General features: G+C 50.8%; 1 protein-coding gene and 1 long non-coding RNA gene across 3 annotated transcripts in view; both read right to left on the bottom strand.

The window, feature by feature from the left end:
• The window catches only part of LOC309537053, a 219790-nt gene that overhangs the window by 128370 nt on the left and 78924 nt on the right, over window positions 1–12496 (bottom strand). The gene's annotated exons all lie outside the window — the stretch shown is intronic.
• Window positions 1–12496, bottom strand: part of LOC309536968 (transmembrane protein 229B-like) — a 37882-nt gene that overhangs the window by 7348 nt on the left and 18038 nt on the right. The gene's annotated exons all lie outside the window — the stretch shown is intronic.

Raw genomic sequence — 12496 nt, 5'->3', positions numbered from 1 at the left:
CCGGCGGGACTGTTAGAACCGCTGCAAACACCGTTTGAACCGTGGGAGAGGGTGGCCCTGGACTTTGTGACGGATTTACCCAGCTCGAGAGGCAAGACAGCTGTGCTAGTGGTGGTGGACTTGTTCACCAAGATGGCACATTTCATTCCGTGTGCGAAGGTGGCCACGGCGGAACAAACCGCCAAACTGTTCATAGATCACGTGTTCAAAGTGCATGGCCTGCCACGGTCTATCCTGTCCGACCGCGGACGCCAGTTCATCTCGTCTTTCTGGCAGAAGCTGATGGGTTTTCTAAATGTCAAGGTCAATCTGGCATCAGCAAGACACCCGCAGACCAACGGGCAAGCAGAGAGGGTCAATGCCATCATGCAGCAGTACCTGAGATGCTATGCCAATCAACAGCCTGCGACGTGGGTGGATTACCTGCCGCTAGCCGAGTTCGCTTACAACAACACGAAGCACGTGTCCACAGGAGTGACGCCGTTCTTTGCCAACAATGGGAGGAATCCCAGAACCTTCCCGGGACTGGAGAGAGTGGGGGAAGGAGAACCACAGACGGCGGACGCGTTCGCGTCAGAGCTGCAGGCGGTCCACGATCAACTCAGACGGCAGCTGGAGCTAGCTAAGCACGCCTACAAGGTGCAAGCTGACAAGCACAGGCGGGTTGGCGAAGTGATCCAAGTGGGAGACTGGGTCTGGTTGGCAGCCCACGCAGTGCCGACCAGGTCACTTGCCAAGAAGAAGTTGGGGCACAAGCAGATCGGTCCGTACCAAGTCGAAGCGCAGATCAACCCGGTAGCCTTCCGACTGGCGCTGCCGGAGGGTTCCAGAATGCATCCGGTGTTCCACAGGTCGGTGCTCACTCCCTACAAGGCACCTCACAGGTTCCAGGAGCCAGGGACGGCGCCAAGTCCGCTCCGGGAACGGACGGAGACGCGGGAGGTGAAGCACCAGGACCACATCAACGAGGTCACGGAGATTTTGGACTCCAGATGGGGGGAAGAGGGAGTCGAATACCTCTTAGCCAGAGAGGGCACCCGGGCCAGCGCCAATACCTGGGTACCAGACTACGCTTTGGAGGAACCCCTGCTCAAGGACGAGTTTCATGCCCTCTTCCCACACAAACCCATGCCAGCGAGCTTCTTCGACGACTGGTTGTTCACACCCACACTTTCTTCCAGCACGTTCCATGGATTCGACTCAGAAGGGGAACCCGCACGGAGCACCCGTTCCCCAGAAGGTTCACCGGCAGGTTCGGCATCAGGCAACTCGTATTGGTGGGACGATCGACCAGAGGAGCAATGGCGCAGGAAGTGGCTGGAGATGCCAGGTCGAGCGACCGACGCAGAGACTGACATGGACGTGTTCGGGGAGGACCTCGGGTTCGAGCACGGCGGTACAGAGATGGAAGAGCAACAAGTCAACGTCGACGACCGCGAGGGGGAAGACTCGGAGGTCTTCAGTTGGCGGCCACCCACGGGGAGCGACCTGTATCCAGCATTCCCTCCCATGATGATGGAGCACCCAGCACCCACACCTGACAGCGGGGAGGGGGGAAGGGGGGGCTTCGAGGGGGGGATGGATGTCAGGGGTTCAGAAGCAGAGAAGCAGAGAAGGGTGGAAACAGAGAGCGAGGGGGAGGAAGCCGAAGGGAGAATGAGTGATGATGACGACCCGAGATCTCCAAGCCTAAGCAGTGAGTCAGAGGACTCCCAAAAGGGAGCCCCAGTGAGCAGAGCAAGGGGGGGATCCGGGGGGACACCCCAGGAGGAAGGGAACAGAGGAGATTCAGAGAGCAGCAGCTGGAAGTCGGGACCCACGCTCAAGACTGAGAGCAGCAGGGAGGAAGGCAGCCAGGCATCGGGTTCCGGAGGCCGTCAGCAGGAGGGAGGGCACGAGTCAGGGGTGGTCACGCCCTCCTCAGAGAGCGAGGCAACGGTCAAGAGGAAAGTAGAGAGTTGGGCGCGCGCGCCAAGTTCAAATGCAGCGGAAGCTGGAGCAGTAAGCAGCCCGGAGAGTGAGCCAGGTCCCAAAGCCCGCCGAAAGGAAGCGGAAGGATCAGGGGGGTCAGCGTCAGAGGAGAGTAGAAGGGAGGAGTCCCAGGGGGGCAGAAGGACCCAGAGACGTAGGGAGAGGCGAAGGAGGTGGAGCAAGGCTAGGGTATTAAGCTGGTGTGCAAGAGGCGGGGACTCAGATGGGTCTACGCCGACCTAGGGCAGAAGGTGTAGAGCTGCACGCTGCAGTTCGGAAATGAAACCTGTAACTCAATAAAGACTCTTTTAAAGTGGACGCTGTGTGGCGTGGTCCTATGTGAGCTGGGACCTGGTAGCAGCTCTGACAATATATATATATATATATATATATATATATATATATATATATATATATATATATATATTGGTGTCTTCGGGTGTCTTCCCGTGTAAGAGTCGGGTGGGTCATTAAGTGTAGATTAGTTGCTAAAGCTTTCGTGTCTTGACCTCTTGAGCTTGTGAAGAGTTTTTCTGAGAAGATGGCTGTGCTGCATTTAGTTGTGCTCTGGCTTGGCTTCGTGTATAGGGGCGAGCTGTGGTTTTGTGCCTAGTGCCAGCCAGATCTGTGTAGGGATTGCAGGGGGGTGCAGCATCCGGAGGTGCCACTATAGTTTGGCTACTGGATGGAGTCTGTAATATGTCTGTGGAGAGGGTCTGGGTTTGGGTCTGGTGTGGTTGATTGGTGACGGCGTTCTGTGTGCCTCTGGTTCTGGTGTCGGTTTTTGTGGGGAGGGCTAATATACACGAAGCCAAGCCAGAGCACAACTAAATGCAGCACAGCCATTTTCTCAGAAAAACTCTTCACAAGCTCAAGAGGTCAAGACACGAAAGCTTTAGCAACTAATCTACACTTAATGACCCACCCAGTGGTATTCAGAATATCACTCATGAAATCACCCAAGATATCCCTCAAGTAATTAAGGAACAAAAGAAGAAAAGGCACACTAATCTAGGAACTTCCTCTCTGCCCAGAACGTTGGAGGCTATACACCACATCCCTCAACAGTATTTATAGGAACTCAAACACCAGACTCTGCTCTGTTCCAGTAACAAGAAGCCGAAAGCACCAGCCTGAAGATGACGAGTGAGACCTCGTCGAAACGTCGCACAGACACCCCGACTCTTACACGGGAAGACACCCGAAGACACCAAAACCTGCATTCCTGTACCCGTGAAAATCTACGAAAGCAAATATATATATATATATATATATATAATATTTTTTAAAAAGGCCCCGCTCACTCTCTGCTCTGCACATCGCCGTGTTTTGCAACTTGATTGTTGCAACCTTGAGGGCTAGAAGCATGCTCTTTTGCCATTAATGAAACACGAAAGCTGTGGGTTCCTCCTGGATCCAGCCCAGCTTGCACAGTCGCCTCACCCATTAGACTGCTCTGACAACTCTGTTGCCTAACCCAGTCTAGGTGGTGCTGCCTCAGACAGGTTCCCCAAGATTTCCCACCAGCTGCAATTCAGAAGAATGTGTAGGGAGCTTGCTCAGATCACAGCCCAGGACTCTGTTTCCAGCTGTGGCTACACACAAAAAGGTAAAGGGACAACTGGACGGTTAAGTCCAGTCAAAGGCGACTCTGGGGTTGCAGCGCTCATTTCGCGTTCAGGCCGAGGGAACTGACAGCTTTCTGGGTCGTGTCGCTTCTGGTGCAAAGGGACACTGTGATGGAAACCAGAGATCATGGAAATGCCGTTTCCCTTCCCGCCGGAGTGGTACCTATTTATCTACTTGCACTTTGACGTGCTTTCGAACTGCTAGGTTGGCAGGAGCAGGGACTGAGCAACGGGAGCTCACCCCACCCGGGGATTCGAACTGCCGACCTTCCGATCGGCAAGCCCAAGAGGCTCAGGGGTTTAAGGAAAGCCCATAAGCAGAAACGGGTATTCACAGATAGACTCCCCCTGAGCATGGAGGCTCCACTGTGCCCTATCTGTTCACTAGCCATCGAAGGATATATATTTCTCTCTCTCCTCCATGACTTTGTCCAATCCTCTTTTAAAGGCATCAGAAACTCTGACTATCCTTGCATCTTAAGGCTGGGCATTCAATGTATGGGCAATTTCTCATTTGTTTGCTCTTAAACCTGCTGCCAACGGCATTCATTTGGCTGGAGTAGCAATTCAAGTTACCAGACCACATGGCGTTACCTAAAATGCACTTAAAAATAAAATAAAATACGCCTCTTCCTGTTCTTCATGAACAATATTCACACAAAGGCATGTTGAGGTTTTTAAACAGGGATTGGCTGGCCATCTGCCGGGGATTCTTTTGCCCTGCACTCCAGTGGGTTGGGATGGATGATCCCTGAGGGTCCCTTCTGACAATTCTACAATTCTATGAGTTCAGGGTTTGGTCCCATCAGCCCCACCAGCCAGCAGGAACAATGTTTAGAGACTATGATGATGATGAGAGAATTTGGAGGCTGAGAGGGAGGCTGGGTCAGAAGGAAAATGAATGGATATTGATTTATATATTATTATTATTAACTTTGCACGAACATTACATTTTTATCTGTGACAGCGTATCTTTGCAATATTTTGTGCAAGCTGCCTGTCGCTTGCTTCCGTTCCCTGTACACCACTTAGGGATGCTTTTAATATATCAAGCGGTACAGGAATCAATCGGTCAGTTTCAGACCCTGCCGCACTTTCTGCCATCTCCCATGCAAACAGTCCAAAAGCGAGCTACTTACCCCAAAATCACAGGTTTCCCCCACCGGTCTTCCTTTGCTGCCTATATTTCTATGTTTTCATATATTTTCATATATTTCTAAATGGAGCACAGCGGTCTTGAAGGGAAACAGGGTCTTCTCAGAGGCAGAGAACTCCAGGGACCTCTTCCCAGGTCCGGAAGGGAATGATGCTTAGAGGTTGGAGCAGTGAGGCGAGAAGTTCCCGTTCCACGCCCCGATTTGTGGGTGTAGCAATTCCTCCCACGGAGGCTTTGCTTTCCACACCATTTCAAAGGCACCTGCTGATAATTAGGGGGATAATTAGACGTGTTTTGCAGGGAGGGGCAATTTTTTTTGCTCCACTCCTTTGGGTGCCTCTGTGTAAACATGTTAGCAAACTTAAAACTCAGGGGAAGAAAGCCAAGTCGGGCTTCAGGTCTTCCTAGATGGCCAGAACATTGGCTGCCCAAACCTGGACTATTCATCCCTGCTTGGAAATTAGACAGTGGAAGGAATTCCAGGGAATTATGTATCTCAGAAGGGTGATATCTGATTGAAGCCTCAGTGAGGAGGGTTTAATAAACGGAAATCTGCCCTTATGCCCTTAGGGGGGGAACAATATTCTCTGGGTGGCCTCTGCTCCTACAGATGGGGGACCCACATAAGGACTCTATATGGGCTCTTTTGGACACCCCATAAGGGATAATGGAGCAGTTTTGGAAGTAATAGTGCCACTGTATTCTGCTCTGGTCAGACCTCACCTGGAGTACTGTGTCCAGTTCTGGGCACCACAGTTCAAGAAGGACACTGACAAACTGGAACGTGTCCAGAGGAGGGCAACCAAAATGGTCAAAGGCCTGGAAACGATGCCTTATGAGGAACGGCTAAGGGAGCTGGGCATGTTTAGCCTGGAGAAGAGGAGGTTAAGGGGTGATATGATAGCCATGTTCCAATATATAAAAGGATGTCACCTAGAGGAGGGAGAAAGGTTGTTTTCTGCTGCTCCAGAGAAGCGGACACGGAGCAATGGATCCAAACTAAAAGAAAGAAGATTCCACCTAAACATTAGGAAGAACCTCCTGACAGTAAGAGCTGTTTGACAGTGGAGTTTGCTGCCAAGGAGTGTGGTGGAGTCTCCTACTTTGGAGGTCTTTAAGCAGAGGCTTGACAACCATATGTCAGGAGTGCTCTGATGGTGTTTCCTGCTTGGCAGGGGGTTGGACTCGATGGCCCTTGTGGTCTCTTCCAACTCTAGGATTCTATGATTCTATGAGTTTTTTCTTATAACACGATCCTTCCACCAATGGAGCTCTTGGGTAGGCGTGAGTGTCTGCCCCCACTTTCCAGAGCCCCCTTTCTTTGTCCATGGATAGTCCAGGGCCTTTCAGCCCTGCTTAAGGGGATCCTAAACGACCTCGGTCCAGTATACCTGAGGGAGCGTCTCCACCCCCATCGTTCTGCCCGGACACTGAGGTCCAGCTCCGAGGGCCTTCTGGCGGTTGCCTCACTGCGAGAAGCCAAGTTACAGGGAACCAGGCAGAGGGCCTTCTCGGTGGTGGCACCCGCCCTGTGGAACGCCCTCCCACCAGATGTCAAAGAGATAAACAACTACCTGATGTTTAGAAGACATATGAAGGCAGCCCTGTTGAGGGAAGCTTTTTATGTTTAATAGGTTATTGTATCTTAGTGTTTTGTTGGAAGCCGCCCAGAGTGGCTGGGGAAGCCCAGCCAGATAGGCAGGGTATAAATAATAAATTATTATTATTATTATTATTATTATTATTATTATTATTATTATTATTACTATTATTATTATTACTATTATTATTATTACTATTATTATTATTATTATTATTATTATCATCATCATCATTATCCATAGACTTGGGTCAGGCGAGAGGGGTTGCTCTGTTTGACCCTTCCTCTCCCAGGCTGCCTGTTGGGCTGTGTGACCTTGGGCAGTTCCCACGAAATTATGCCTTGGTGGGGAGGGAGCAGAGCAGAAAGGCTTTGGGGAGAGGGCTTGAGAATCTCCGGCAGCCTTGCAGTACATAGTAGGCATTGGGATTTCCCTCCCTCTTTTAAGAAAGACCTTTTGTTCTCCTTTAAAAAGTGGGAAGAGCTCCAAGAGGGATGAATGGGAACTTTCCCCCACTCCAAATCTCCCTGAAACATCTGCTATAGATTCAAATAAGCCAACCCTCAGGCTTGGATAAAATATACAGTACTTCGCTGGGTCTGACACCCTCCAACATTTCTCTGACAAAAATAGGGACGTCCTATATAATAATAAGGGACGCGGGTGGCACTGTGGTCTAAACCACAGAGCCTAGGACTTGCCGGTCAGAAGGTCTGCGGTTCGAATCCCCGCGACGGGGTGAGCTCCCGTTGCTCGGTCCCTGCTCCTGCCAGCCTAGCAGTCCAAAAGCACCTCAAAGTGCAAGTAGATAAATAGGTACCACTCCGGCGGGAAGGTAAACGGCGTTTCCGTGCGCTGCTCTGGTTCGCCAGAAGCGGCTTAGTCATGCTGGCCACATGACCTGGAAGCTGTATGCCGGCTCCCTCGGCCAGTAAAGCGAGATGAGCGCCACAACCCCAGAGTTGGTCACGACTGGACCTAACGGTCAGTGGTCCCTTTACCTCTATATCATAAAAATAATAATACCTCACCCATCTGACTGGTTTGCCCCACCCACTCTCCCAACATATATAAACACAAAATCAAACATTTAAAACCTTCCCTATACAGGGCTGCCTTCAGATGACTTCTAAAGGTTGCTGGTCCGTATTTTTTGCTCTATAAGACTCACCTTTTCCCTCCTAAAAAGTAAGGGGAAATGTGTGTGCATCTTATGGAGCGAATGCAGGCTGCTCAGCTATCCCAGAAGCCAGAACAGCAAGAGGGATTGCTCCTTTCGCTGCGCAGCGATCCCTCTTGCTGTTCTGGCTTCTGAGATTCAGAATATTTTTTTTCTTGTTTTCCTCCTCCAAAAACTAGGTGCGTCTTGTGGTCTGGTGCGTCTTATAGAGCGAAAATTGCGGCATCTCCTTGGATTGGGAGGTCCCATAACTCTATATCCTCCAACATTTATATGATGAAAATAGGGACTTCCTAATGAAAAGCTGAACATTCCAGGATCAAATAAAAAACCGGGATGGCTTCGGTAATTCCGGGACTGTCCCTGGAAAACAGGGACGCTTGAAGGGTCTGGGGTTTGTGTGTTTTTGTGCAATTTACATTTCCTTAGCTGCGCCTCACACTGAAGTCACAAGAACACAGGAAGAAGCTTGCAGGATCAGGTCTCTGTGGCCCACCTAGTCCAATATCCTCTTCTCACAGCGGCTGACCACATGCCTCTTCCGAGAAGCCCATAATCAGAACCCAATTAATCATAATTATAATTATTATAAGGGGAAGAAATGGAGGCAGTGAGAGATTTTACTTTCTTGGGCTCCATGATCACTGCAGATGGAGACAGCAGCCACGAAATTAAAAGACGCCTGCTTCTTGGGGGAAAAGCGATGACAAACCTAGACAGCATCTTAAAAAGCAGAGACATCACCTTGCCAACAAAGGCCTGTATAGTTCAAGCTCTGGTTTTCCCAGTCGTGATGTATGGAAGTGAGAGCTGGACCACAAAGAAGGCGGATCGCCGAAGAATGGATGCTTTTGAATTCTGGTGCTGGAGGAGACTCTGGAGAGTCCCATGGAGTGCAAGAAGATCCAACCTCTCCATTCTGAAGGAAATCAGCCCTGAGTGCTCCCTGGAAGGACAGATCCTGAAGCTGAGGCTCCAAGACTTTGGCCACCTCCTGAGAAGAGAAGACGCCCTGGAAAAGACCCTGATGTTGGGAAAGATGGAGGGCACAAGGAGAAGGGGACGGCAGAGGACAAGATGGTTGGACAGTGTTCTTGAAGCTACAAACATGAGTCTGACCAAACTGCGGGAGGCAGTGGAAGACAGGAGTGCCTGGTGTGCTCTGGTCCAGGGGGTCACGAAGAGTTGGACACCACTAAACAACAACAATAATTATTATAACTGCGTGCAGTCTCTCCTGTTGCAGCGCTTCATCCAGCGGCATGCCGGCACTCCAAATTCCTGAAATGTGTGTTTGCCTGCTTCTGGGTCACAATGCTATTCTTTGCCTTCTGCTCCGAAAATGCAGATTTGATATGCAAAAGTCCTGGCTACGTGCAGGGTTAAAATGTGGGGGGTGGAATGTGTGTGTTTTCCTGGCCTGTGTGCACAAGTTGCCTGTGGAAGCTGCAAGCCAAGAGAGCATGACTCTGCAAATGAAATAAACCAACTTTTTTTTGCAGCGCTTGCAAAACTTCCCGGTCCTGCAAAACGCATCATCGCTGGACCACCTCACCTGCTCTCAAAGTGCAGCAACAGCTCCCTCTGCTGGATGGCTGAAGAAGCACAGGCAGCCTGTTTGCCGAACTCGCTCATCCTCGAGCCCTTTAGACTTTCTGATTTTATTTTTAAATGTAGGCTTGGGTCGAAGGAGGACGCTTCCAGATGACCTGCTCATTGAGCACTTGCACTGATTTGTTTGTGGGGATATGTCAGATGACATTGGATCAAAGCAGGCGTTATTTCACACTTCCCCCTGTCACTTTCCTTACTGCAAACAGTCCGGATTTTCAGCCAGGTGTGTTTTATTTGGGTGTTTTGATTGCCACCTCTACCCCCTACCCCAGGCATAGGCAAACTCAGCCCTCCAAATGTTTTGGGACTACAATTCCCATCATCCCTGACCACTGGTCCTGTTAGCTAAGGATGATGGGATTTGTAGTCCCAAACACATCTGGAGGGCCGAGTTGCCTTTGCCCGCCTTACCCCTTCAAACAATTGCAGCCAGCACCCATGGGACATTTCTCTCCCCTTTTCTGGGCAATACCGTAAGGTTTCCCTGTGTATCTTCTCAGCTGGTGTGAATCAGAAAGGCCCAAACACTCAGTGGCGTAGTGTGGGGGGTGCAGGGGGGGCCGGCCGCACCGGGCGCAACATCTGGGGGTTAGGGTTAGGGGGCGCAAATCCACGGGTTAGGGGGTGCAAATTACTTGCCTTGCCCCGGGTGCTGACAACCCACGCTACGCCACTGCAAACACTCATCCCTGGACCTGGTTGTGCAGTGACACTGTTGACTTGAGAGGATGGAGGGCTGGACCGACCAAGGGCCCAGGCAGGCTGGGGGGGGGTTCCTGAGCCACTCCAAACCCCCCACCCTCCCACAACGTGGCTTCAAGAAGGAACTGGAGGCTGCCCATGGCGGGAGTGCAAATAATAATAATAATAATTTATTATTTATACCCAGCGCCGAGGGCCTTCTGGCGGTTCCCTCATTGCAAGAAGTGAGGTTACAGGGAACCAGGCAGAGGGCCTTCTTGGTGGTGGCACCCACCCTGTGGAACGCCCTCCCTTCAGATGTGAAGGAAATAAGTAGCTATCCTATCTTTAAAAGACAGCTGAAGGCAGCCCTGTTCAGGGAAGTTTTTAATATTTAATGCTGTACAGTGGTGCCTCGCAAGACGAAAAGAATCCGTTCTGTGATTCTCTTCGTCTAGCGGTTTTTTCGTCTTGCGAAGCAAGCCCATTGACGGATTAGCGCTATTAGAGCTATTAGCGGCTTTTAGCGGCTTATCTGCTTATCAGATCAGCTGATAAGCGGCTTAGCGGCTTAGAAAAAGGGGGGGGGGAACAGCAGGAACTCGCAAGACATTGTCGTCTTGCGAAGCAAGCCCATAGGAGATTCGTTTTGCGAAGCACCTCCAAAACGGAAAACTCTTTCGTCTAGCAAGTTTTCCGTCTTGCGGGGCATTCGTCTTGCGGGGCTCCACTGTATTGTTTTTAACACTTGATTAGAAGCCGCCCAGAGTGGCTGCGGAAACTCACGCATCTGGCTGGGCCTCCCCAGCCACTCTGGGTGGCTTCCAACAAAGCTTAAAAACACATTAAAATGTCACACATAAAAAACTTCCCTGAACAGGGCTGCCTTCAGATGTCTTCTAAATGTCAGATAGTTTTTGTTCTCTTTGACATCTGCTGGGAGGGTGTTCCACAGGGCGGGCGCCACCACCAAGAAGGCCCTCTGCCTGGTTCCCTGTAACCTCACTTCTCGCAGTGAGGGAACCGCCAGAAGGCCCTCGGAGCTGGACCTCAGTCTCCGGGCAGAACGATGAGGGTGGAGACGCTCCTTCAGGTCTACTGGGCCTTTGAGGCCGTTTAGGGCTTTCAAGGTCACCACCAACACTTTGAATTGTGCTCGGAAACGTACTGGGAGCCAATGTAGGTCTTTCAAGACCGGTGTTATGGGGTCTCGGCAGCCGCTCCCAGTCACCAGTCTAGCTGCCGCATTCTGGATTAATTGAAGTTTCTGGGTCACCTTCAAAGGTACCTCCACATAAAGCGCATAGCAGTTGTCCAAGCGGGAGATAACCAGAGCATGCACCACTCTAGTGAGACAGTCTGCAGGCAGGGAGGGTCTCATCCTGCGTACCAGATGGAGGTGGTAAACAGCTGCCCTGGACACAGAATGGACCTGCGCCTCCATGGACAGCTGTGAGTCCAAAATGACTCCCAGGCTGCGCACCTGGTCCTTCAGGGGCACAGTTACCCCATTCAGGACCAGGGAATCCCCCACACCCGCCCGCCCCCTGTCCCCCCAAAACAGTCCTTCTGTCTTGTCAGGATTCAACCTCAATTCATTAGCAGCCATCCATCCTCCAACCGCCTCCAGACACTCACACAGGACCTTCACCACCTTTATTGGTTCTGATTTGAAATAAGCCACAGGAGTCAATTGTGCAGGCCAGATTTCCCCAAACTTGGTTCTCCAGCTGTTTCTGGACTACAACTCCCATCATCCCTTGCTGGCAGGACCAGTGCCCGGGAATGAATGGGAAGTGTAGAATGCCGCGGCGAGACTCCTTACGGGGTCTTCGCTGCGAGAGCACATTCATCCGGTACTATACCAGCTGCACTGGCTCCCGGTGGAGTACAGGATCAGGTTTAAGGTGATGGTTTTAACCTTCAAAGCCCTATACGGCCTAGGACCCTCGTATCTATGGGACCGCCTCTCCCGGTATGCCCCACAGAGAAACCTACGGTCGGCAAATAATAACATCCTCAAGGTCCCAGGCCTCAGAGAGGTTAGGCTGGCCTCAACTAGAGCCAGGGCCTTCTCGGCTGTGGCTCCAATCTGGTGGAATGCTCTGTCACAAGAGACTAGGGTCCTGTGGGACCTGACATCTTGCCGCAGGGCCTGCAAGACAGAGCTGTTCCGCCAGGCCTTTGGTCAGGGCGCAGCCTGACTCCCTCCTCTGGCAACCTGCACAGAATTTTGCTTAATTGGTTGCCATCAATTTGATTTAATTAATTTTTATAATGAAATATTTTTAGATTGTGTGATTATTTGACTGATTATTTGATTGTTGTTAGCCGCCCTGAGCCCGGCTTTGGCTGGGGAGGGCGGGATATAAATAAAATTTATTATTATTATTATTATTATTATTATTATTATTATTATTATTAAGTGCAGTCCAAAAACAGTGAGCCAGGTTGGGAAACCTTGGTGTGGGCACTTTGGGCAAAGGTTGTGGCTTAGTGTTAGAGCAACTGCTTTGCATGGAAACCTGGGGAGCTGTTGCCAGTCCATAGCTGTCAACTTACAGATATGAAAATAAGGGATCAGCAGCCTCGAAAATAAGGGATCAGCAGCCAAAATAAGGGATTTTAGTCAACCAGCAGCCAAACGAAGCCTCAAGCGGTGGTT

Source organism: Podarcis vaucheri (genome assembly GCF_965113315.1).
Source record: "Podarcis vaucheri genome assembly, chromosome: 7".
NCBI classification, from domain to species: domain Eukaryota; kingdom Metazoa; phylum Chordata; class Lepidosauria; order Squamata; family Lacertidae; genus Podarcis; species Podarcis vaucheri.
This window is presented reverse-complemented; position numbering and strand designations above follow the sequence as displayed.